At 44.8% G+C, this 27,873-nt stretch overlaps 1 protein-coding gene across 3 annotated transcripts in view; it reads left to right on the forward strand.

Moving 5' to 3' along the window:
- Positions 1-16,811: 16,811 nt before the first annotated feature.
- The window catches only part of TENM4 (teneurin transmembrane protein 4), a 744,874-nt gene continuing 733,812 nt past the window's right edge, over positions 16,812-27,873 (forward strand). For 2 of the 3 annotated variants that reach the window (XM_059930706.1, XM_059930709.1), the window contains exon 1: positions 16,812-17,071. The gene's annotated coding sequence lies outside the window, so the exon portion shown is untranslated. Of the gene's footprint in view, positions 17,072-27,118; positions 27,208-27,873 lie in introns of those variants that run through there. The other variant, XM_059930707.1, reaches the window with a different exon arrangement.

Here is a 27,873-nt window from a genome sequence, read left to right on the forward strand (position 1 = left end):
GTTTGAAACCACTGTATATTATTGATAGTATGAGTTCATTTGGTCCGACCCCTTCACTTAATAGTGAGAAAACTGAGAATTAGAACGAAGAGTGAATTGACTAACATCACAGAGCTAATAAGTGGCAAAAGCAAGTCATTTGATTTTATATTTTGAGCTCTCTCCCCTGAGCACTGCTCTGATTTCTAATTGGTCCAACAGACAGTTCATGAGCAGGAATAATTTCTTATAGACTAATCTAAACCACTAAGTGCTATAAGGAGACAACAGAAGTTCAGACAGAACTGAAAGGTACAGCTTACAGATCATCTGGAGCCTCTGCCTCATAATGTTATAGTTTTGGAAAACAATCAGAGAGGGTTCCTGAAAAGCCCAGGGTCACACAGCTAAGTACGGAGGTGCATCTCTGACCTCAGATCCCAGAATTATTCCAGTGCTTTTCCTTGAGCCTCTGATATACTTGAATTTTTGAGATGCCTCTCCAAAATCTCCTTTATTATGCCTTGCGTGACACACGAGCATGGTTCTAGCTGAGCCTGAGATTCATGCATAACTAGGCATGTCTAGCAAATTAAATGGACCATCACTCCTTCCACCCAGGTGGGAAGCTGGCCTGAGTTGACATGCTTGCAGGGTGGTGAATTCTAGGAGAGCTGGGGGTAGAGGCTAATGAGGGGGGAGGGGGTACAGGAGGACAGAAGTTCTATTTCCCCAGGTCAGTAAGCCTACAGGTGGCAGCTGACAGAGTTGTTTTCATAAGGAAGCTGTGAGATTCAGTGCTACTGCCTGGGGTCCACGTGACCTCGTGTGGGAGACGGGCTTCTCCCTGTTTCTGCAAGAAACATGGCACAACTCTGCTGAGGGCTCGTAGGAAGGCACTCAGTGCCTTTCTGCACCTTGAGGGTCCTGTGTTTCAGAACACCTGGAACTGGAACTCCAGGTGGAATGCTCAGAGAAGGCACTAGAAGCGGTGGTAATAGTGAAAGGCTACCCTTGGACTTCAGAGGTGGTGGGAAGAAGTGAGCATCTTGCAGCCACAGCAGTAGCGAGGGCTGTGAGCACATAGGAGACATGCTGGGCCTCTTGGGGAATGTGTATGGCGGGGACATGAGTACCCACAGGAGAGGAAGATAGTGAGAGGGGTACCGTTACTGTTCATATCGGCTCCTTTGTACCCTGAGAAATAAATTAGCTTCCATGTGACACAGCTGCCATAGAGACACCTCAGTCGGGAGCCTAGTAAAAAGGCAGTCCCTGGACCAGTAGCTTCAGGGTCACCTGGGAGCTTGGTAGACAAGCAGAATCTCAGCCCTGTGCCAAACCGACTCAACTTGAATCTGCTCTGTAACCAGATCCCCAGGTGATGTGTGAGCACATTAAAGTCTGAGAAGCTCTGGCCTTGGTATTAACAGCTCTAGACAAATTGCAGGTTCTGATCTGAGATCTGTCACATCTTTGTGGTGCGATATTGACCAAGTGGTTTAACATCTCCACTCCTCTACTTGCTCATTTCTCAAATGAAGATACGAATGGTACCTGTTCTTAGGGTCCTTGTGATGTTTCATTGAGATAACATGTAAAGCATGGTGATTGATGCACACACATTCTCAGTAAATAGTAATTATCCTCATTACTATTATTACCTTTGAAAGTCCAGAGCTTGTCACCAAAGCATTTGTAAAAGAGGCTTCTCTAGCTCCCTATGCATTACCTTCTGCCTCAGTAACCCAGTGAGCTTTCCTCCTACCCCCAACACAGCCTACCAGCAATTTTAATCTTTAAAAAGGTAGCTGGTATTTATTGATATCTTTCAAAGGGCTAGGAACTAAAAATACAAACCAGATAGCATCCCAGCTATCCTAGCTACAGCCAACAAGGCAGGCACTATTATCTGCTCTTGAAAGATGAGGAAATTCGGGGTCCCAAGTTCAGGCCGCGGATACAGTGAAGAGCGGAGCCACAGTGCTTCTCCCAGAAGTAGCACAAGACCAGGAGGTGGTTGAATACCCCTTAAAGTGCTGGCCTTCGAGGTGTGGACTTCTGCTGCACATGGAGGGTTTACCATGCACACTTTCATCCCCGCTCCCTCCCCAGCACCTAGTAAACTGAGAGAGAGCCTGTCATGCAGAGGGAAGTAAGTCAGAAAGAGAAAAACAAAGACTGTATGCTAACGCACATATATGGAATCTAAAAAAAAAAAAAGTGCATGAAGAACCTAGGGGCAAGACGGGAATAAAGACGCAGACCTACTAGAGAATGGACTTGAGGACACGGGGAGGGGGAAGGGGAAGCTGGGACAAAGTGAGAGAGTGGCATGGACATATATACACTGCCAAATGTAAAATAGATAGCTAGCAGGAAGCAGCCGCATAGCACAGGGAGATCAGCTCGGTGCTTTGTGACCACCTAGAGCGCTGGGATAGGCAGGGTGGGAGGGAGGGAGACGCAAGAGGGAAGAGATATGGGGACATATGTATATGTATAACTGATTCACTTTGTTATAAAGCAGAAACTAACACACCATTGTAAAGCCATTATACTCCAATAAAGATGTTTAAAAAAAATGAGAGAGAAATGAATAAAAGGAACAAAACCACAAATGAGAAAAGAATTGGAAAGGAGACAATAGCACTTTGGATCTACCAAGCAGATGGAGGGGAAATAATTGACTTAGGTGGACCTGAGAAAGTAAAACCTAAGTGACCAGTGGCTCACTGCTGAGCCCCAGGAAGACTCAGAGATTAGAAGCTCAGGCACTTCTGCAAGTGAGGGGTCTGGGTAGGGTTGAAAACAGGAAGATTCGTTGGATGTCTTAAGATTCCCTCCACTGTCCTGCTCTCCTGGGTGCCTGCCCCTCCTCCAACAAGGAGAGGACTGGAGATCTGTTGTCTGGAATGAATGAGGCTGAGAAGCTCTGGATGTTTGGAAAGCAGCACAGGTGAGGGTAGATATTCTGTGCTGGAAACAGGAACAGGTGGAGTGAGTGAAATCTATATAGAAATGGTGAGACTGCCTCCCAGTCCTTCCCCCATTAAGCTTCTAGAAAATCTTAGCAGCCAGTTTTGTCCCTATCCCCACCTTCACCCCCAGGAAGAGACTGGAGAATTCCCTTCTTGTGAAACTGAGTGGCCCCTGAGAAAAGACTTACAGATACTGTTAGGGAATCACCCATGAAATGACTTAGACAGATCATCCTCTAGGGAAGCCCATCAGGCAACATGTCTGGCTCGTATGCCCTAAAATCTCCAATTAGTTTTTAGTTGATTGGGCATGGTTAACCATAGATCACCAGTATCTGATGAGCAAAGCCCTTACAATGAAAAATAAACACAAAACCAAAATAACCTTTTTAAAAAACCTTAAAGAGCACAGAGACAGTGCAGGGAATGGTAGAAAATTTCATAAAATGCATCAGTAATATCCTTAGAGAGATAAAGAAAGATATTATGTACATGAAATAAGAACTGGAGGGTGTTTAAAAAGAAACACTCAACTAAAACAGTCTCCTGAAAATTAAAAAATATGATAGCAGAAATAAAAAATGTCAACAGATGGGTGGGTAGACAAAGCTGAGAAAATCTCCCAGAAAGTAGAACAAAAGGATACACATATATATAAAAAAAGAGAAGATTAAAAAATTAGAAATAGTCTAGGAGGTCCAGTATCTGAATAAAAGGATATTTGGAAATACAGAACAAGAAAATCAGCAATGAAGTATTTCAAACAAATCTCTCAGTTTCCAAAGTAAAAGAATCCAGAAACAGCTCAGCACATTGGAAGGAAGAAGACCCACACCAAATGTCATACAATTTCCGAACACTGGGGAAAAGAGAAGATCTTAAGTTTTCAGAGGGGATTGATTAAAAAAGGTCACATAAACAGGGTAAAGAGGCAAAATGGTATCAGAGGCAAAATGGCAGCAACACCAGAAGCAAGATGACAGTGGAACCATTCATGTCCTTAAAATTATAAGGAATTTATTTCCAACCTAAAATTCTATATCCAACCAAATCGGGTCTTGAAAACTTTACCTCCCATACATTTGCTCTCAGTGTGAAGAGGAAACAAAGAAGGAGGAAGACATGGGATCCTGTAAATAAAAGATACAATTACAGGAGATCCAATAAAATTTCCAGGAATATGGTGGAGGGAGATCCTAGAACAAGAGCTATAACAGCAAGCCTAGAAAGCAACCAGTCCATATTGGAATCATTCAGACCAAGGGGAATTACATTTCTATGTAAAGGAAAGGAAAGGAGAAAGGAAAAGAAAGCAAATATAAGAAAAGAAATTGACAGATGATTTGATGAATCGGAGAGAACTGAGAGAAGATTTATAATTTGGTAGAGAGTTTGAGGATGAAACAGTGATAGATACCTAAAACTCTAAGCAAATATGAAAAAAAAGCCAGTTATTAATTCAAGAGGAAACAAAAACTAATACAAGAAAGCACATCATAGTACACCACATGGCTCAGCTGAGAATAATACTTACACAGTCATTATAATGGAAATACTAACGTTTAACCAAAACTTATGATGTAAGTACATTGAGAGGATGGGGAAAAGGGAATTGTCTGTGTAAAGAGAAAAAAGGCAGTTAAATTATCATCTTCAAGAATAGAAAGTATATTGATAATACCTAATAATTAAAAATCCAGATTCCAGTCATAAGATTAATAAGTACTAAGGAAGTAATGTTCAGCATCATCATAAAAATACTTAACACTGCTCTATGTTATATATGAAAGTATTAAGAGAGTAAACCCTAAGAAGTCTCGTCACAAGAAAAATAATTTTTTTTTCTATTTCTTTTTTTTTTTTTCTATTTCTTTAATTTTGTATCCGTGTGAGATGGTGGATGGTTCACTAAACTTATTGTGATAATCACTTTATTGTGTATGCAAATCAAATCACTATGCTGTATACCTTAAACTTATATAGTGCTGTATGTCAATTATATCTTAACAAAACTGGAAGAAAAAATAAAATTAATTCAAGCAATTTTTAAAAACCTAGAAATTGCAGTAGAACAGATTACCTGGTGATATAGAAATAAAAATAAGAAGCAGCTCAAAAAAAATAGTGGTTGAAAGTGGTTGCCTCTGGGGAGAAGGAATATTAGGTAGAGTGGGGTGGTGAATTTCAGGGCAGGGGCTTTCTATTTTGCTTTAAAATCTTTGTAGAATATTTGACTTCTGAAATTAGGTTAATGAATCACTTTGATAAAAATAAAAATTAAATGGAAAAGTAAGTATTGGCATTTTTATGGGCCTCCAAGCCTCACTCTAAAGAAAGCAAGCTCTGAGGATAACATTCCAAGCAGCAAGCAGGACACTGCAGGGTCTTCTTGCCTTACTGTAAAATGACACACAGTAACAACCATCTAGAGACAGATGTTACGCAGGGGAGAAACACTGACCAAGAAGTCAGAAGCCCTGAGTTCCAGCCTTGATTCCATCATATGTGATCCTTTTAAACCTCATTTTTCTTTAATCCTATAAGACAATATGCTTATTCTGTCTGCTTAACAGTGCTGCTGTGATGATCATGAAAGATAATGGATGTAAAATGATTTGTAAACTGTAAAGCACTCCACAGATGTAATAGAATATCATTATTCTACCCACGTATGATTGGCAGACAGTTTACTATATTATAATTTATACCATCCAGTTTATTTATGTTTTTTAGCAAATTTTTTCTTTTTTTTTAGCAACTTTTTTCTTATAGCAAAAATAAAATGGGTTTATTCTGGAAATTTTGTAAATACTAAAAAGCAAAAAATGGAAACTAAAATTACCTTTAATTTTATCATCAAGAAATAATCACCACTAACTTACATATGTTTGAGATATACATGTGATTTATATATTACATATTTATATATAGATGACTATCTAAAATAGATATTATGGCTATTTTCCCAAATCATTAAATATTTTTCTATAACATCATTTATTATTTGTAATGGAAAAGAGTTACAGATTGAAGACTGAAGAAGTTAAGTAAAAACTCAATTAGAAGTATTTGTATAAACTCATAGTGAATTTTCATTTTTAAAAAATTTCATATTTCCTAAACCTGCCAATTGAAAAAAAGCTAGAAACAATACAAACCCAGTGGCAATGAGCAACTCCTAGTAGCAATAGTATGGTTTCTAAATACCATTTCCCACTAAAAAGAACCAGGGGTCCTTAAAAAGAATGGATGATTTCAGGTCTGGCTTAGGGTAGACACAAGATGAGCCTGGAGCACCTTATTATTCCGGAAAAAAAGAAGGCTATCAAGGACTTGGGAGTCAATAAGAAGATGTTCCCACCAACCAGAGATGGGGCAACTGAACATCAATATGAATAATAACTGAAATGAATAAAAATACATCAAATATATTTAAATACATGAGCTCATAATGACTCTTAAAAAGAAAAAAAAAAACTTCATTGCTTATCTCTGAAGGATGCTAGAGAACTAACTCATTCTTTGGAAACCTGGTAAATAAAAGGAAAGAAACAAACGCGCGTCCTGCCTTTTCAGGTAAGAAAAGAGTTCATGAGAGGAAGTTTCTCTTTATCAAAGTATTCCAGTTACAAGTGAAAAAGGAATGCTCGAATTAGAATATGACCAGTTTACAACCTCTAATGAAATGATGAATCTAGTCGAGGAACACCAAAGACTGCTAACATCACAAAGACAGGTGGAAGTACACAGCACCATCTAGGAAGCAGTCTTGCCCAAAAGAATGAACTCATGCTTCTAGAATTAACTACCAGTTTATAGGAAATATAAGATGTAAAAGAACATGTTAAACCAGAAGGGTGCAATCAGTAAACTCAGATTACGGGAAACTACACGATAAACAACCTGTTCTCTTTCACAAGTAATGTGCAATTGGGGAAAAATAGATGGATGAAAACCTATAGGTCAAAAGAAACTTAAGAGATATCTCAACCAATTGCAGTGCATGGAGTTTACTTGGATCCTAATGCAAAAAAAAAAAAAAAAAAAAAAACTGGAAAAAAAAGACTTATGAAACAATCAGGGCAGTTTGAACAGTGACTAGACAGTTGATGACATTAAGAAATTATTTTTTTTAATGTAATAATATATTGTGGGTTTTTTAAAAATATAGTTCATATATTTTAGAGCTATCTACTGAAATAATTATGGACAAAATGAAATGGTGCCTGGGATTTCCTTCAAAATAATGGGGGAGGGAGTAAATGGGAAGAGGTATAGGTAAAACAAGTTTAAGGATTAATCTCCAAAATATACAAACAGCTCATGGAGCTCAATATCAAAAAAACAAACAATCCAATTTAAAAATGGGCAGAAGACCTAAACAGACATTTCACCAAATAAGACATACAGATGGCCAAGAGGCACATGAAAAGATGCTCAACATCACTAATTATTAGAAATGCAAATCAAAACTACAATGAGGTATCACCTCACACGGGTCAGAATGGCCATTATCAAAAAAATCTAGAAACAATAAATGCTGGAAAGGGTGTGGTGAAAGGGAACCCTCCTGCACTGTTGGTGGGCATGTAAATTAATACAACCACTATGGAGAACAGTATGGAGGTTCCTTAAAAAACTAAAAATAGAACTACCATATGACCCAGCAATCCCACTACTGGGCAATATACCCTGAGAAAACCATAATTCAAAAAGAGACATGTACCACAATGTTCATTGCAGCACTATTTACAATAGCCAGGACATGGAAGCAACCTAAATGTCCATCGACAGATGAATGGATAAAGAAGATGTGGCATATATATATACAATGGAATATTAGCCATAAAAAGAAACGAAATTGAGTTATTTGTAGTGAGGTGGATGGACCTAGAGTCTGTCATACAGAGTGAGGTAAGTCAGAAAGAGAAAAACAAATACCGTATGCTAATGCATATATATTCAACCTAAAAAAAAAAAAAAAAAGGCACTGATGAACCTAGTGGCAGGGCAGGAATAAAGACATAGACATAGAGAATGGACTTGAGGACACGGGGTGGGGAGGAGGGGGAAGCTGGGGCGAAGCATCGACATATATACACTACCAAATGTAAAATAGCTAGCAGGAAGCAGCCGCATAGCACAGGGAGGTCATCTCGGTGCTTTGCAACGACCTAGAGGGGTGGGATAGGGAGGATGGGAGGGAGGCTCAAGAGGGAGGGGATATGGGGATATATGTATGCATATGGCTGATTCACTTTGTTGTATAGCAGAAACTAACACAGTATTGTGAAGCAATTATATTCCAATAAAGATCTATTAAAACAAAAAATAAAACAAGTTTGGCTGTTTATTAATAATCATTGAAACTAGGTGATGGGTAGAGCCTGTTCACCAAACTTTATATTTGTTTGGAATTTTCCTTAATAAGTTTCCTTAATAAGTCACAAAAATATTAATTGTGAATCCTTTCCAAGTTCATTACATATTCTTCTACACCATGATCTATAATAGCTGTGTAATAGCTCATCATACTATGATGTACCATAATACATTTGATCATTTACTAATTGTTTGACAATTAAGATGGTTTCCAATCTGTCACTATTACTACTGATAAAACTCTTACATAATTCTTTGTGTCCATCCATGATTATTTTAATTAACTCTATTAAATGTAGACATAGATTCCTGGGTTGAAAGCCCCACACAATGGAAGGCTTTTATTAAATATTGCTAAATTATCTTTCAGAAAGGTTGTGTCAATATATAACCATTGGCAGTATAGGAAGAGTAACTGTTTTCTGGGTATGTCATTTTTGTCTTATACATTTCTCATTTGATACGTAAAAAAAAAAACTCTCAGTGTTCTTGTATCTTGCATTTCTTGGAGTTACAAGTGAGTTAAATACACATCATTTGTTTAGCTTTGTACTTTTTTAGTAAAGTAGTTTTTTATGTCCTTTTCCAACTTTTCTATTGAGATGTCTTTTTCTTATATGTTTGTAAAACCTTATTATATATTAAGGACAATAGCACTTTTTCATATATGTTTCACATATTTCCCCAACGTTTTGTTGTTCTTTTGATTTTTCTCTTGGTTTTATAAGTATAAAAATTTCCAAATTTTTTATATAGTCAAATTTTTAACATTTTCCTTTATGACTTTTTCCTTTTCATGACTCACTTAAAAAGATCTTTATCCATCTCCAAATCATGTAAATTCTCATCTATGTTTTCTTCTAGAACTTTCATATTTTCTCTTTTTAATATTCAGTGTGAAAAGTTTTAAAGTGATACCTAAAGGGATGGGGATCTAACTCCCCTCAACCCCCAAATGGTTTGTCAGTTACCACAGCACTGTTAATTGAAATGTTCATCCTTTTCCAACTGATTTGAAACTTCAACATCCTTTGGATTGCTTCTTTTTAAGAGTCAACAGACTTGATAGTGAGAATATAATTTAATTCACTTATTTAACGTTTTTGGGATGGTACCTGATCTTACGTTAATTTCTTGAGATTTATTTAAATGAATGTATCATAATTACTGTGATCCTTGTGGTTAAATTCAAAGGGTCCATCCCTATAATGAAATAGTATGCAACCATAAAAAAAGAATGAGGAGGCAGCTATTTCCAAGACATATTGTTAAATGGAAAAGGCAATATGCAGAACAGAACAGAACAGTGTGTGCTTATTTGGGAATTAACATTAATGCCACTCCTTTCATCCCACAGGCTAATCAGCCCTAGAAATACCAGATTACAATCTGATTTGGGAGTAGTAATAGAATTTAGTTTGTAGGACTGTCATAAGGCTTAAGTGTATGGATCTGTGTAAAGAATTGGGTCAGGGTCTGGCATCACAGTCATTAGAATCACCCTACAGAGGCTTTGGTTATTTAGTGGAAGACTTTGTGGTTGCTTTTTTGTTTGCTTTGTTTGTTATATTCCTGATTACCCCTGGACCAATGGCCACGGCCCTCTGGACCAACGTGCAGTTCTAAGGCTGCAGACATCCAGGACTAGGAAATGGATCTGATTTAGCTTTGCAGAAGACCAGCAGCTGCCACCTGATCTACCTGGTGTACAAAAAGAGGCAAATCCACAAGAGTGGTCTGTTAGGCAAATGATGAGAAAAGAGGACAAAAACTGTCAAGAAAGGAGGATGCATCCTCTTTGGAAAGTATCACATGGCATTCAGCATGCAGGAGGAAAGCTTTAGGAGAGCTCCTTTTGCCATTGCCACCAGCTCTCAGAAAGGGATGTCAGCTGATACAGTGCCTCTCTGCTGTGAAAGTAGGGGCTGACCTAATCAGAGAGGATGCTTCCACTGTGGAATTTTGCCAGCTCGTCACCTTTGACCATAACAGATGCTGCTTTTTTCTGATGAGTGTTTTCCCTGCTATCTGGGAGCAAATGTCAGTGAAGGAACACCATCAGAACCCTTACGTGCTCATCTGCACCTCAGCCCCTCTGCCAGGACCACATGCGCTCAAGGCAGAGAGTAGAGTTGGTGTGGGATGGAGTAAATTCATGTAAAGTACCCATCTTTTACAAGGGCATGTGTATACCTACTCACAGGCCCTCTACCACTTTAAAGGGACGGGAGCCCACGTTCATTCATTCAGTTCACAAACACTTATTGAACACCTACTTTTGCACCAAGCATTGTGCTTGGTCATCGTAACAGTGACCAAGACACTCATGGAAATTACATTGCAGGTTGGGCAGATGTTCAAGAAACTAAGTAAAACAAATGCATATACAAATAATTGCAGCTTGTGAAACATGTGATGTAGGATATAAATGGGGTGCAATCATGGAGAGCAATGGGATGGCCTCTTCTAGACAAGACTAACCATACCATAAAATATAAAATGTACTGCAGTTCATGGAGAGCTCACTTCATTGCTGGTATCATTAATTCCATCCATCCATCCATCCATCCATCCATCCATCCATCCATCCAATACCATATGGTGGCTATGAGCCTGGACACAGAACAATCCAAGTTGGAATCTGGCTTTGCCATGTATCAGCCATGTGACCTTAGACAATTTGCCTTCTCCATGTCTCCTTTCTCACCTACAGAATAGGGATAATAATCGTATCTACCACATGGTGTTGCTCTAAAATTTAAATGAGGCAATACCCTTTGCTCCGTCCTGGGCACAGTGCTTAATACATGCTAGCTATTTTGTTATTAGCATTTGTTTTTTCACTCAGGGAAGGAATATTTACTAAGAACCTCTAAGTGCCAAATGCTCTGTCGCAGTGGAGGTGGGGAGAGAGAGACAAGAACCAACCATTTCTCTAAAAGAGAAAATTTCTGTGAATCCAAACAGAGGCTTTCCCCTTCTTTTCTAGCAGACACATTCAAAAGTCATCGTTTACCCCTACATACCAGCTTTTAATTTCCATCATACAGAAAGACAGCTCTCTGCCCAAACTGTCAGAGAATGACACCTAGCCTCACCTCTTGGTTTGTTTTTTTTTTAAACTTTGGGTTTTTATTTATTTATTTATTTATGGCTGTGTTCGGTCTTCGTTTCTGTGCGAGGGCTTTCTCTAATTGCGGCAAGTGGGGGCCACTCTTCATTGCGGTGCGCGGGCCTCTCACTGTCGCAGCCTCTCGTTGCGGAGCACAGGCTCCAGACGCACAGGCTCAGTAGTTGTGGCTCACGGGCCTAGTTGCTCCGCGGCATGTGGGATCTTCCCAGACCAGGGCTCGAACCCGTGTGCCCTGCATTGGCAGGCGGATTCTCAACCACTGCGCCACCAGGGAAGCCCCCACCTCTTGGTTTTTAAAAATGGGGTTGTGCTGGGAAAGGCACTGGCCTGGGAATTCTGAGAACTGGGTTCCCATTCTGATTCTACTGAGCCGGAACCACATAAGCCTCAGTTTATTCACCCTCCCTCCCAAGTCATCTTGAGGATGTGATGAGGTAACAAACCTTGGAAGCCCCAGAGCCACACAGAAGGCTTTCCAAGAACGTCCCTGTTCTTTCTTTACTTTTAGCCACTGCTCTGCCTCTCTGGGTCCCCGTTCTTCCCTTGTAAACTTCAAATAACAGGATCCCAGCCAGGATGGATGCAAGGCTTGAGTGAATCAACAGATGTGGAGGGCCTTTCAAAAGGTGAAAGGGCTGTGCTGTGGAAGGTGTTATTATTATTGGGTTGGGGAACCTAGCCACGTAGTATATATTTCCATGAGATGAAAAATCACAGATGCTGAGGGAACCTAACTGGGGTGCCATTTACAGCAGCGTTTCCAAAGAATAAGAGCATCCTCTGGTCTGCACTTTTCTCTCTAATTGTGAACACTTGATGGTGCTCATCAGTGGGTATCCAAATCCTATGAAACCAGCTTGCGTATTTGATGTAGTATCAGACAACAGGCACGAAGCATTGCCCCTTGCCCCTACCTGCCTCCTTACTTGAAACACCTGCTTTATGAAACAATTCTACAGTAACTGCTGGACTATGAAAAGAAGTGTTTTTGCAAATAAATACATTTCCTAATTAAAACTTGCCCTTTAAAGATGCACATTTTCTTGGCCCCATTATAGGGTTTCTTCTCCTTGTAACATATCACAGAATCAGTAAGGGCAATGCAAACATCTTTAATATATACAGTTTCAACAGCTCTAATAACATATCTGCCTGCCTAAAACACCTTCTCCCCCTCTTCAGCCCAGCTGATAATTTCCCCTGATTTGTTAAATGCTCTCTTATTTCACTCTCAAAGATAAAGCTTAAAGGCAGTTAGTCTACAGGAGGAGTGGGAAGGGTGGATTGAAAAGGGATAAAGTGGAAGAGGGGGGTCACAGCCGTTTTCCATTTTGTTAATGATGGATTTTTATTTTTTGTTATGAAAATAATGAATGTTCATTGTGGGAAAGTTAGAAAGTTTCAAAAAAGCATGAAGAAGAAAATATATTACTCATAACCCTATCACCCAGAGGCAACCATTGTTAATAACTGCCATGATTTTTTTCAGATTTTTCTCCACGATGATTTTTATGTAGTTAACAGTTTTGCAGTCTGCCTCTTAGAAAATGTACATGCTAACCTTGGCATATTCCCATGGCATAAAAAACTCTGCAAAAGAGAAAAACTTTAGAGTGGCTGCATAATATTTCAACAAGGCTGTCCCCCAATTTACTTATCCTAGTTCGTCATTTAGGCTGTTTCCATTTTTTCCCTTTATTACAAATAATGTGCTACTACGATATCTAATCTACTGTTTTTGTTTTGTTTTGTTTTGTTTTCTGGTTAATACATGGGACTGGCCATTTGGAGAGTGTTAGGTTGAATTTTACAGCAGTGTAAAATGCTCTGTGGAACAGGGGAGCTGTACAGGAGAATCTCAAGCTAGCTGTAGAGTTAGATTACAACATGGTAACAACTGACCTTACTTTTCTTTCTAAAACCTCCACTTCCTCCTGAATTTCTCTGGACGTCGAAGTGACTAGAGCCACCCTCCATCCAGGTACCCAAGCTTGAGAATTAGGAGTCATTTTGGATTTCTCCTTGCCCACCCCATCAACCAGGCACCAAAATCTGTTCGTTTTACGACCTCCATTTCTCTCAAATGTCTCCTCCCCTCTCCAGCCTCACCACAATTGCCTTAGTCTACTTAAATGACCTAAATGAGCATCTCTGGTCTTCCCAAGCTACTCCCTTTAACTCATATCTCCACTGTGCTGTTAAGATCACCTTTTTCAAATACACTTACGATCACTTGCCTCCTCTAACTAAAAGCCTTTAATAACTAACTCCTTGCTCCCCAAACACCCAGCACCTGAGCTTTCAGGATGCTTGAGATCCTCAGCTTCCTTGAGGCCCCTTCAAGAACCAACCCTACCTACTGCTCTAGACTCTACCCTAGGCACTCCCTTCACAGGCCGACTCCATGGCCTTAGTGAGTGTCTCATGCTTTTGTCCATGTACTTGTACTATTACCTTTACTTAAAAAGCACCTCCCCTCCCTTCATGATCTAGCAAACTTTCTTGCCTTCAAAACTCAGCTTGAATGCCACCTCCTACAGGAAGTCTTCCTTTACCCACAAAGATTTGGTTGGGCATCCTTCTGTGCTCACACTCTGCCCATCTTAGGCAGAAACCCACCACACTGTGCCTCTCCTTGAAGGTGGGGATTGGGCTTTGTTCATCTTTTTAACCAGTAAATACTTCAGGTATTTCCTAAAAAAAAAAGGATAGTCTCCTACATAACCACAGTAATTATCAAAACCAGGAAATTAATGTTGATACAAACTGTTATCTAATCTACAGACCTTATTTTAATTTTACCAGCTGTCCCATTAATGTCCCAATCTAGGACCACATGTTGCATTTATCATCATGACAACTAAACTGGTCCTTTAATCTGGAACTGTCTAGAGTCTTTGTCTTTTAAGACTTTGGTATTTTTGAAGAGTACATGACACTTATTTCCCTGAATGGTCCTCAGTTTGCGTTTGTCTGATGTATCTTCACAATTCGACTCAGGTTATTCATTTTTGGCAGGAATACCACAGAAGAGATGTGATGTCCCTCTCAGTGCATCACATCAGGAGGCATATGATGTCTATCTGCCATATTCCTAATGATGCTGACTTAGTAATTACTTGATTAAGGTGGAGTTGGCCAGGTTTTTCACTGTAAAGTTAATGTTTTCCCCTTTGAAGTTAATCAAAGATACTTTGAGACTATGCAAAATATCTTGTTTCTCATGATACTTTCATCCACTACTTTTATCATTTGGGCCTCTGCTTTCTCATTGGTCAAATGAGGTGCACAGAATGAAGAGTGAATTCCAAAATTTTCACTCTCAAGGATCCCTTTATTCTACCCCCTACTGCTCCATGGACCTCATATTTTGAAAGATTTTTGTCCACCAAGTGGCATTTCTCAAGGTATATGTGACTCATTTTCCTATTACACCTTTGTCACACATGTCTACTGCACTGTACACTCACAAAGGCAGGGCCCATTTGCCTCACTACTGGATGCCCAGAGCCAGTCAGAGTGCCAACCACAGAGTAAGTGGTCAACAGATTTTTGTCAGAGGACTGAATCTGACTGCCAACCCCAGCTTATCCCCAGCATTTGATGTCTGCGATGAGGACACAAAGTTGATAAATGTTATCCAAAGGCAGAGACTCGACATTTCAGTTAGTCTCAGAGGCTTTGTCATTGGTCAGTGTTTAGTGATCATGAACATTTAAAAAATAGATTGAACAGAGTGTGTGGAAATCTCTCACCCACTCCTCCCCTCATCCCTGACTTTCTGGGAAGCCTCAGTTAGATGTTGAAAGGGTGTTCCAGCTCCCCAAGTTTATACTGTAATCTCTGATGCCTCTGTAATCAGTGGATGGCAACTGGCTAGACAGTATCCTGACCACACAATCCAGATTTTAAAATATCCTCGACCTTGTTTCACATTTTTATGACATTAGCATTGTCACACTTCCTCCTTCATTAAGCGCTGGAGATCATGGAGATATAATGTAGCAGAAGATCATGAAGGGAGTTTTAAAAAGGGATGGGAGGGAAGGAAACTAACATTAATGGAGTATCTCCTGTATGTCCAGAGCTTTCTTTCCTTTGTTCTCTCTTTTAATCCTCACCATAACTATCCGTTTCACAGATGAGAAGACAGAGGCTGGATAAAGAGTAATGGCCTGCACGAAGTCATACAGCTAGCATGCAGCAGGGCTGGGGTGGGAATTTCTTCCCTAAGCCCCAGCAAGTTGCCACTGCACCAAGCTGCCTCTCCCATCATATAAAAATGCCCTTCTCTTGGATTGTGCTGGCGATCACGATCCAGACAGGCGAAGGACAGAAACCTCTTGGACCACATTCACTGCAGTTATTTTTTAAATGATTGTTATCGCGACTCAGTAGCTGTTACCATGGTTCTGGGGAAGTTGTCCGAAGAAGGAGGGCCTTTCTTTGGGCGTCTTGCGTGCCTGAGGAAGGAACTCTAGTTCTCAGCTTTTTATTACCTCTGGCTGTGCTGAAGCAGCAAGGGCGAGAGAGACGTCCCTGCAAAAGTGTTGCGGGCGTGAAATAACAACAGGGAGTCGGCTGGGAGCTGGGCCACGCGCCCCAGAGAGACCCAGGGACAGGCGATGGGGGGAAGGAAAGGAGACCAGAAAACACTGCAGAGAGACGGGGGAGAAGGCCAAAGCGGGAGGAAAGAGAACAAAGGGCAAGAGGAGAGGAAGTCGAGAGAAGCTGGGACAAGGGAGGAGAAAGTTTGAGAAAGGGGGCGAGAGAGCAAGCGAGGACGGTGTAAGAAAAGAGGTGACCGAGAAAGTGAACTGAGAGAACTCGGAGAATTCGAGAACGAAAAGGAAATAGGAAGGAGAGAAGACAGAGAAAGAAGCGGAGAGAAAAGAGGGAAGGGGAGAGGGGAAGGCGTCAGAGAGAACAGAGAGACTGGGCTGGCCGAGAGGCGGGTGAGTGGCCCCGGGAGGACGCGCATCACCTGCGTGGCGCCCCCCGGTGCCGTGGTGCGGTCCTGCTCTCTTCGTCTGTGAGCCGCGGCTCGCCCAGCCTCCTAGGATTGGCTCCAGCCTCCCATTCATGTAACCTGCGTGTGCGTGTGCGTGTGTGTGTGAGTGTGTGTGGTGTGTCTCTCGCTCGCCCTCTCCGTCTGTGTGTAGAGAGCGAGAGTTGGGGACGGAGGCAGGCAGGCGAGCAGGCAGGGAGGGGAAGAAGAGGAGGGAAGCTATTAAACACACACACTCACACACGCGCGCGCACACACCCGCCCCAACCCCCCAGAAGCCTCGGGATTGCAGCTGTTTCATGTGGGGCAGCAGTGCTGGCAGGGACGCCGGCCGGGAGCGGCCGGGAGCGGGAGCCAGGAGTGCGCGCGCGGCTGGAGACTTGCTGGGGCTCCACTCCCTGCGGGAGCTATTGTTGGTCTCGCTGGAGCTGAGCGCAGAGCCGGGACCTGCTCCTTCCTGGGCGCCCTGCTCGGGCACGCGGAGCCGAGGAGCCTCGCCGCCGAGAGCGAGAGGAGCCACCGGCGCGGCGCCTTGCCTCTCTGCCGCCCTCCTCCCCGCTTCCCCGGCGGTGGCAGCCTGCAGCCACGGTAAGGCGGCGCGATCCGTTCTACGGAAAAGCGCCTTTGGGGACCGCGGCGGCGCCTCCCCCGCTCTCAATACTCTCTGCGCTCGCTAGCTGGGGCAGGGTCGGAGCAGCTCGCGAGGATGTCCAGGGCTCCGGGAGAGGCTCGCCCGCTCCCCCGGCCCTCACCGGGGGAGGCAGGGAGGACGGCAGGGGCGCGGGTTGCCGGTGAGGCGAGTCGGTCTGGAGCCCCGAGCCTCTGCCGCGCAGCCCCCGGAGCTTGCCGCGGACTGGAGCCTGGGAGCCAGGGCTAGGGGAGAGCAGGGAGGTGGGCGCGGGCCGAGGTTCGTCGGCCTCGCCTGGAACCCCTTCCCTACCTTGGCCCCAGCGTCCGCAGTCGCTCTGCAGACCCGCCCGCCCCAGGGCCCCGGCGGGCGCTGGAGGAGCCCGCGAGGCGGCGCCGGGCTCCGGGGCTGCAGCCTGCCTTGCGGGGCGAGCGCCGGCTGCGGCGGCCCCGCACGCGCTGCGGTTGGAGGGAAGAACCGGGAGACGCGACCCCAGCCTCGCGCCCTCTGCAGCCGGCGCGGCGCTCCTGTCTCCTAGCCTGCCGCGGTGTCCACCTTTCCCTCGGAGCGAGTTGAGGCTGCAGCCGCCGGGTGGACACTCGGAACGCTCCCGTGTGTGTGTGTGTGTTTGTGTGTGTGTGTGTGTGTGTGTGAGAGAGAGAGAGAGAGAGAGAGACTGCTCGTACCCCAGCTTCGGGGAAATGTGCTCTGGAATGAAATGTGATCACCAAGCTCCTTAGTCATTTTCCTCGTGATTTAAAAACGCAGTCTTTATATTGGAGGAGCAGACGGGAAGGTGGTCTCGAGGAGTGTGTGTGTGTGTGTGTGTGTGTGTGTGTGTGTGTGTGTACACGCAACCAGGGAATCACAGTCAACTACTCGGGCGAGGGGAGGTTCAACTGGTGAGTCCTCGTTAGCTGGGCAGTAGGGTGGGCTTTGCTGGCCGCTGCCCTCCCTTCTCTGCCCTGCCTACGCCTAGGCGAGGTTGGAAAGTACTGGAAATTCAACTGCGTGGTCTCTAACTTTGGAAACTGGCTCCCCTTTCAGGGCGAGACGTTAAAGTGATTTGTGCACCCTGGTCCATGTGGACGAGGGTATTATTACTCAGTTGGCTTACGAATCCCTCTTCAGAATCGCGGCAATCCCCCGCCCAGTCCCTTACCCCCTCCTACCACCAGCCCTGGCGAGGTTTGTAGAGATGCAGCTATCTTATCTGTAAGCCACCAATGCGGCGAAACCGGCGCGGAGAGACAGCCTGGGTTTTGCCGGGTCCTGCTTGCAGTCTTGGTATTTGACTAGACCACGAGATCGCTGCGCTACTTTTGGAAGGCGGCTGCGGGGCACACTCGGGATTCGAGCGCCAGGCTGAAAGGGTGCCCATGTGCTGAGCTGTGCGGCCGCGCACGCCGGGAGATCTGCCAAATGGCATCGCGGGCAATTACATAAACTGCCTCAGTGATTACCGGGAACCGTGATGCGAGCCCCCTGTTCGCGAAAGACAAGCCCGAAAGTTTGCCTGCTTGAGGAATGTAAGTACCGGGGCGCTCCTATCCCGGGATCAGACAAGAGAGCCGCCTCGCTTCACGGCGCCCACTCCTGCGACGGGCGTTGGGTGCCGATGCTGCTGTCCCCAAAGGACCGGCGACCGAGGCAGGGACTGGGAAAAGGATCTGGGATTGATCAGAGAGAAAAAGCCGGTCAGAACTCAGGATCCATTGAGTTTACAGGGCCCAAGCCTCCCCTTGGGGGTGTTGGGAGGCCTTCCAGGGAATGCTGTATTAGGAAACTGGCTTTGTGTCCTGGGGAACCCCAAAGGCCCTTTTCTCTGCTTCTCCGAGCGCCTCCTCCCCATCTGCCACATGCAGTTCCCTTCATGTTTAGAAACCTGCCCGCGATGCCTGGTCCCCGCCCCCCCCCCCCCCCCGCGAGATGCCAAGCATCCCAGCAATGCAGGCCCACTCTGGCGCGGGGTTCGGAGGGAGAGTGCTGGCCTCTGCCAGAGTCCGCCACCATCAGGTACCTATTCCTAGTTTCCTGGGCTAGGCCGGCTTTGATGGGATGGGGACGGGTGCCGAGTATGGCTTCCGTCCCCCTCGCTTCTCTGCTACGCGGACAGCAATTTGCTTCTGTTGTGTTTATTCTCCACATCTCGCTGCTGCCCTTTGCCGCCTGCAGCACGTTGATGGTCTTTGATAGAGAAACCATAATAGTAAGAGTGTTTTTAAATCTTATTTTTCGCCCATAGCGGGATAAGCAACCCCAGACCTGGCAGTGCACTGCAGATCGCTGAAGTCAGGGGCACAGTGCCCCTGAGTTCCCTCCTCCCGCAGGCGGGGGGGTGGGGGCGTGCACGGGTGGGGAATTTTTGTTTTTGCCACATTCCATCTTCCGGAAACCTCGCATCCCCTCCCCCCCGCCCCCCCCCCGAAATCTCGGGTCTGTCTGAGTGTGTTCCGCGCTGTAAAATAAATCCTCCCTCCCGCAGACCTGTGGGGCCGTTCGGATTTCCTGCCACTGCCAGGATCCTTAACAATGCGATTGCAAAGCTTGTGCTCGGCTGGGAAAAATCCCCAGGTGCCGGCCGGCCTCGTCTTGACCTTGCTGAAGGCGCCTTTAACCCGGCTGCCTGCGGGGGTCCGGGAAGGAGGAGGGCGCCCTGGAGGGGCTGGGTTCGCTCCCGGGGCAGGGCGGGAATCGGGTCGCGGCGGGGCGGCCGCGGGGAGGGTATGGGGCTCCGCAGCAACCTGTTTCCCTGCGCTCAGGGGCGGCACACTCCCGCCCCTCGCCTCGGCGGCGGCCCCGCGCTACCCTCCTCCCCGCCGCCCTCTGGCAGCCTCCGGGGGTCCACGGTGGGCTGCGCGGGTCGAGGCCCAGTCGCGCTCCCCCCGGCGTCTGCCCGTGGTCCCCGTCTGGAGGCTCCTTAGCGAGCAGAGCCGCAGTCCGCGCGAGCTGGGCCGCTGGGTGGGCGGGGCCGGGGCGGGAAACCCGAGCCGAGACCGCCGCGTTCCAGGCCAAGTTCCAGCCCGCGGCGCGGCGCGGAGTGCCGGCGGCGCGTCCCTCCCCTCTCCTCGCCCGGCCCTCCACCCTTACCACCCCCGGCGCGCTCCCGGCGCCCCGCCGCTCAGCTTTGCCGGGAGCTCTCCGCCGAAGTTACAAGAGATGTTTTCACAGGTGGTGGCAGTGGGAGCGCGCGCGCGCCTGTGTTCGCGCGCGCGCTTGGGAGGGGAGGTGCGCGGCGAGGCCAGTCATCTGGCAAAAAAGAGATTCCTCTCTTTGTAGGCGTTGGAAGGGCGCGTTGAGAAACAATCTGTTTTCTCTGGTGACGGTGAGGATGGGAAGTCTTTTCACCTGGTGGAATTGGACCAGTCGGAGCTGATTTCCTGAGGTGAACGTGTGTCTCCTCTCGGCCCTGCTTTGCGAATGTTTGGAGATTTGGACGTCCCCACGTTCTTCAGGACTTAGGATGGAGACGTTCATATAGTTTTAGGGGACTAATTCAGGGAAGGTTTTGTTCCTACCACGTGTGTTTGAGTGGGGGCAGGGTGCAGGTTGGTGTGTGAGTTCGCCATCTTCTGTGGTGGGGAAGTTGTCAGGGATGGAGAGGTTCAGTTTTCGAGAGAGGTCTCTTGGATTCATCTGTCAGCATCCTCGTATCAAGGCCTCTCTTTTGGGGCGGAAGGGGGGTGGAATGGGGGCAGTAGGCCAATGAATCATCCCGATGGACTGTGGGGGGAACAGGATCAGCCTTGCTCAGTGCGGGGGGCCCAGGGGGCAGAATCAAGGCTCAGCCCTAAAAAGAATCATCAGAAGACAGTTCTAGAAGCGAATGGAACGATCTGGAATATGAGGTAGTGAACTCCGTAGAAACGAGTGTTGCAGTAGAAGGCTGGGTATTTATTGTAGGAGTGGGTGATTTGGATCTCCAAAGGCTCTCTTCCAATAGATCTGACTCTAGGTCGTAGAATCTCCTCACCCCTCTCTGGTTTTGTGGCAGTAAATTGATAGGATGTGACTTTAACCCCTTAATTTTCTGGACGGGAGTCATGATTCTGTGGCCTTAGGCAAATTACCTTTGGAACTTCAGTCCTCTTGCTTGTAAAATGGGAAGATATGTCTGGTTTACAACACTATAAGGATTAAGGTCCATAAAACCTCTGACACACTGCAGGCCATTCACAGATGGTCATTCCCTCCCACCTCCTTCATCCCTTTGGAACATTGTGCATTTGAGGGTGGGGAATGGGCAGGGAACTCAACAGCCCCAGAAGAACCAGCAATATTGCATCCACAGTCTATTTAAAAACAGCTCAAATGCTTGAAACCAAAATATCTTCTCTTTTCTTAGAAAAGTCATTTCCAGTTTTGTTAGAATTTCTCCCTCATTGAGTCCTTTTTTTCTGACAGAATTACATGGTTGTGCAGGTTGGCATGTTGCATAACCTGATATTTCCAGATCAAAAATTACGAATATAGGAAAGAAGGTGATTAAGAATCTAAGATGCTGTTGGGCAACACAAGCAAGGGACTCAGTTTGAGCTGCCTGCTCACACTCTTTAAATGTCACAGAGGTTGAAGGAAAATGAAACCTACTAAGCACACAGTACAGTCCTCCCCTGGGTACTTAGCTGCAGGTATAGTTCTAATGAACGGCTGCTCTACCTGGACCCCAGCCCTCCTGCTGTTCCTGTCCCAATACATTCTCCCACATCCAGAAATATAAAACATAAGAACAATGGGATTTCAATCACCTCCTTGCAGGTTTGATTCCAAGAGCCTAGCAGGGTAAATCAACGTCAATTTCAGGGCCAATTTTTTTTTTTTTTACCTGCCTTCTTACATGGTCTATCAGCCTGGCTTATTGTAACTGAAAGCTAAATCGCTCCATCTTTACTTTGTGCTGACAGACTGCTATGGGGGCCACTTTGAAAGTAACACATGCCCCAGTTCCCAGGGAACCAAGCATGCGTGGATCCCTGAATTTATAGTTTTCCATAAGGAAGGCTTCTAATGAAACTGTAAATGTAGAGGCTTAGTCCTCTGTAGGTTATATATTTTTACTTTGTCACAGTTTTTTTCCTAACTTTTATTGTCTTTATTCTAATTACCAAAGCAATATATGTTCACTGTAGCAAAGTAAGACAATATAGAGAAAAGCAAAAAGAAAATGTTTCACCACATTTTGGGTTGTACCTTGTGACTTCTCTTTATGACTGTAGAAAAAAGTGAGATCATAGTTACAATATTTTGAATGCTTATTTTCCTTTAATGGTAAATCTTTCCATGCTATATCTTTTCCCCCTATGACAACATTTTTTTAAAAATTTATTTATTTTTATTTATTTTTGGCTGCATTGGGTCTTCGTTGCTGCACGCAGGCTTTCTCTAGTTGCAGCGAGCAGGGGCTACTCTTCATTGCGGTTGCAGGCTTTTCATGGCGGTGGCTTCCTCTTGTTGCAGAGCATGGGCTCTCGGCACACAGGCTCAGTAGTTGTGGCACGTGGGCTCAGTAGTTGTGACTCGCGGGCTTAGTTGCTCTGCAGCACGTGGGATCTTCCCGGACCAGGGCTCGAACCTGTGTCCCCTGCACTGGCAAGCGGATTCTTAACCACTGCGCCACCAGGGAAGCCTGATGGCAACATTTTTAATAGCTACATAGAACCCCAATGTTTTAATATGGCATAATTAGTTGAACAGTACCCAAATTTTGACTTTTCGTTTATTTTTAGTTTTTTTTGTTATTATCACAAAGCTGCAGTAATTATTCTTGTACACACTGTGTAATTTTAGTATTTCCTTAAGATAAAGCCCTAGAAAGTGGGATTGTAGGGTCAGAGGCATATGCCATGGTGAGACTTCTGTCACACATGAGAAGCAGTAGGGTCCACTGTGATTTCTACTTCATTTTTTTAACCAGACTGTGGCAGCTTACTTTGCAATCCCTCTTGGGAGCTTAGGTAGTAGAGGAAGGTAGGGGTGATAAACAAACCTCAAGCAGGGGATTTGCATAACTTTGAGCTGTTCTGCTAAACTGATAGGCAAATCTTTTTTCCAAGAACATTTTTCTTCGAATGAGCCTTCACTCTCTGTAGCCCTTCAGCCAGCAATGGAGTTGAAATATGTAAATATGTGTCTCTGTATTGTAGGTGGGGCTGGCTCCCTGGTGAATGACAAACAGTTCCTCAGAGAAGCGAGTGTGTCTTTGCATTTGGATTCCCACCACCCGCCCCGCCCCGCCCCCCCCCCCCCCCCCCGCCTTTATTTTTTTTGGTTCAGAGGCTTAGTAAGGAAACCACCCCACAGTAAGCTTATCCGCCCTCCTAACCCCACCCTACCCTGCACAGCATTTATTGGGAAAATCAGCCTAAATGTCTCACTTCATGTTCCCTGGGCACAATTAAAAAAAAAAAAAACCGCCTACATGCTGTTTCCAAAGTGGTAGTAATTGGGCGCTACTCTTGTCCCATCCTTGCCTGGGCCAGTTCAATCTGAGGGTGCGTTTGTCAGCCTTCCTCTTTCACGTGTCAGATTTCTGTGACCCAGAAAAGATTTGTTCCCTGTGGTTAGATGACTCGTCATCTGACAAAGGATTCTGTGCAGCCAGTGGGGGAAGTCCTGTCCTTCCATTACCAAGGTGTCCCCAGGCTCAGCAGGAGACATCAGGAGTTCCTTTAGATAGGATGGAGAGGTCACCTCAGCATTGTTTGATGGTGTGGTCACCATAAAGGAAACCCACTTTGCTGGTCACAGACTCTGAATTCTGACAAGTGTTTAGATGCTGCCTTGATACTGATTCCACTCCAGTTTCACTAGGGAAGGTGAGAGAATATTTTTGTCCTTTGTCACATTCCAAACATCAAATCGGGGCTTTTCTTTCATTTGGAAAACAAAAAGGAAGCAAGACATCAATGTAGCAGGATCTCAAGAGCAGGTGTTCCGTGTCCCCTCGTCCCTGTCCCCTGAGTCCTGCATTTGCTTTGCCGATGGATGGTAGCCCTGTGGCCTGGGCCCATGGTGGGGAAAGGGTATCAGATGCAATTGATTAATCATTATAATTGTCAAGAACCCTAGGTTTTAAGGATGTTTGTCTCATAAAGACCCCATTTTCTCGCTGTGGAATGATTGTTGATTTCTAAAAGTCTGGTCTTTGAACTCTTTGAAAGTCAAACCAAAGAGTTGGAGCTAATACTTAGGGCTCTGGTGAAACACTTGCCCATTCCCGGAAATCAGTTTCCCTCTCTAGAAAATTAGGTTGGGAGAGGAGAGTAGATTTGATGTTTTATAAGGTAGTGCTTCTCAAACTTTAATATGAACACACCTTACCCAAGAATCTTGTTACAATGCAGGTTCTAATTCAGTAGGTCCAGAGTAGGTCTGAAGATTCTTGGGGCCCAAGAATCTGCATTTCTGACAAGCTCCCCGGGGGATGCTTTGCTACTGGTCCGTAGTCCAGCTTGGAGTAGCAAGGTTTCAAGCTGCTTCCTACTCTGACATTATTACAGAAAGTAATAATAGTGACCTCCAGATGTCAGGGGGAACGGTCTTATATTTATAGTTTGGTGTTGTAAAAGGACGTGTCCGTTCTTGCCTTTGGGGCTTTGAGAATTGGCATCTTCATTTCCCCAGGCAGGGTGGGGAGGGACATGGTCAATCCTCTCATCCTGTGGTTGTCCAGGAAGTGGAAGAATGGGGCAGCAGCAAAACAAACGGAGTGCCTTCTGTGTGTCAGGTAGCTGCTGTTATAGCCATGTTCTGGATGGGGAAACAAGCTGAGAAAGTCAAGCCATCCGCCCAGGGGCACACACCAAGGCCCAGCATTTGATCATACGCTTCTTGGCCCGCAAACCTTATTTTTCTTAGCATGACAACTTTGTAACTTTCTAGAATGCCACATAATTAAAACTGAGTGCTTAGCAAAGTGTTTCCCTTTAGAGGTGCTTTTACTGGGCCTATGTAAGAGTGGATCAAGACATTTAAAAATTTGCATCATTATCATGCAAGCAATTAAAGTGCTTAAGAGCTTAAAAGCAATTTGTTCAAGTTGGTTAAATATCCGCCCTCTCCAATCTTGTTTGTATTATTAATTTATTCATCAAACTGTGACATCAAAACCATTGTGAAGGTAAATTTCAGTATCTTCCGATTGGTGGAATCTTTCAAATAAAAGCACTTTGCATTGATGAGAGCCACAGTGGAAGGATCTGGTTCAGGATGAGTCAGAGAAACCAACCTTTTACTAAATAAACCCAGCCCTGCTTTGGCCTCTGGATGAGTATTGGTCGTTGAAACGTTTTATTAATGTGCAGTTATTCTGAGAACCAGTCAGTAATGCAGCTCTTTGCAAACATTAATTAGCTGATCTTCACATCACCCCCACATGGCAGATAAATAGCATTAACACTGAGAGAACAAATGGACACACAGCGATAAGGGTAGAAGAAGCAAACTCTTGCCTTTCATTCAGGAAGGATGATAGAGGTAGGTGAAATTAGGGGACTCCATGAGTTTGTCACTTAATAAATACTCGGTGGTACACTAGGTAACTCCAGATCTGTGCTGTGCAAGGTGGTGGTCACTAGTCACAATTTAAGTTAAATTTAATTAAAATTAAGTCACATGAATAATACATTTCCTCAGTTGCACTAGCCAGATTTCAAGTGCTCAAGAGAGGATAGTGGCTGCCATATCAGACAGCCCAGATACAGATCATTTCCATCATCGCAGAAAGTTCTTTTGGACGTTGTTGGTCTAGAAGCTTGGGATAATCAAAGGCTAAGGCAAAGGTCCTTGCCCTTCTGGAACTCTCATGTAAAATACCCTAAAAGGATACCTGATATTTGACAGCCATTATATAACCCAAGCTGTGGCTGGGTCCTTCTGGGTGGTGGGTAGGGACCCAACCCGTTGGAGCTCAGACTTCAGTTCAGATCCCTGTTCATCCACGTACTGGTTCTATGACTAGAGGTAGGTTATTTAAACTCTCTGTGCCTCTTTGCAGATTCATGCTACTATTTTTCACTTATTAGCCAAGATTATTTGAAAGACAATGTTAGATTCTGCAGAAGGTGCTGGGAGACAGGTATTCTCCTTTGCTGCTGGTGGAAAGCAAATTAACATACCCTTTTAGGAAAGCAATTTGGCAATAACTGTCAGTAGTCCTAGAAACACTTATTCCCATTATCCCAGTATTCCAATTCTAGGAATCTCGCCAAAGAAAATAATCAGAGATGGGCAGAAAAGATGTAAGAATAAAAATGTTCATTGTAGTGTTATTTATAATGATGAAAAAAGAAGAAAAACAATTGGATTGGACAAGTAAAATATGGCAGAGCCAAGCAGTGGGATATTATACAAAGATTAAATGTTGTTTCTGACATGTTTTTTGTGGCATGGGAAAATGCCACAATAAAATTTATGTTTAGAAAAATACTGAACGCTCTACTATTAAATCCCAAATATATTTTTCAAAGCAGGCATTTGTTGAAACAGGGCTAAAAAGAAATAGACAAAGTATTAAAGGTTGTAACCTGTGAATTAATAGAATTTTTGATGATCTTGAGAGAATCATTTTAGCTTTTTCCTCTAAATTTTGTGTTTTATTTTTATTTTGTTTTACTTTTTCTTTTTTTTTTTTTAACTGAACTAACCTATAAAGTTTGGCAACTGCGTGCCCCCCTGGGGCCCTGTGCTCTCCCCTGCGCTGTGCGGTCAGGGACTCCCAGCTGTTCCTAATCTGCCCTTTCTAGCAGTTTGGAATTTCTGGCTTATCCTGTCCAGTGTTTGTCTACCGTCAAGGCCTGGACGTGCTTCCTAGCGTCCAACCTGAATTGCTCCTTACAGGCCCTGAAGTCAGTTTCTACGGTGAGCACTCAGAGGTGATTACGACTAAGCAGTCTGGAGTATTGGGGAGAACATCAGCTTTGGAGCCCGAAAGAACTGGGTCAGACCCTGACCCTCACCTCCTGGCTGTGTGACCTTGGGCAACCCTTCTGGGCCTCAGAGCCTTCATCTGTAAAATCGGGAAAGCAGCAGAGCCCATCTCATATCACACGGCTGTGAGGATTAAGTGTTCATTCAGGAGAACACCTGGCACACACAGGTAAGTAATGACGCAGGTGACTTTGGGGCCGGGTGTGCGGCGCCATTGAGAACGTTAGCCACTTTGTCCCCCAGGATGCTTGCTCTCTGGAGGTTGGCAGGATCCCTACTTTCCTGATGAAGGAGTGTGGCATCTGGTGGTTGCAAGACTTGTCCCTGTCACATGGGTTTGGGTTTGCAGAGCTGGGACTCAGCCGATGCCTGGCTGATGCTGAGTCATGTGCCTTCTCTGGTCCAGGCTGGCAAGCTCTGTTGCTGCCTGGGCCGTTTTCCTTTGTTTATTGGTTTCCCTGGGATGCACTTCATCCTAATCCGGTGTAAACCCCTCAACATTTCCCAGCCGTGCACTCGTCCCTCTCAAGGAATAAATAAAGTGGACATTCCTTTTATACAGGTTGAATGATTATAGCAAAAAGATGCCTAACTAAAAAGTAGTCCTGATAGAGTGACAGCGGCAGGGATGCTTGGCCTAGAAGCACTTTCCAGAAGTATCCAGGACGCTGTGGTCCAGCTCACTTTTTTTTTTTTTTTTAAATTTTTATTTATTTATTTATTTTTGGCTGTGTTGGGTCTTCGTTTCTGTGCCATGGCTTTCTCTAGTTGTGGCAAGTGGGGGCCACTCTTCATCGCGGTGCGCGCGCCTCTCACTATCGCGGCCTCTCTTGCT

Source organism: Balaenoptera ricei, chromosome 8 (assembly GCF_028023285.1).
Source record: "Balaenoptera ricei isolate mBalRic1 chromosome 8, mBalRic1.hap2, whole genome shotgun sequence".
In the NCBI taxonomy this organism is placed as follows: domain Eukaryota; kingdom Metazoa; phylum Chordata; class Mammalia; order Artiodactyla; family Balaenopteridae; genus Balaenoptera; species Balaenoptera ricei.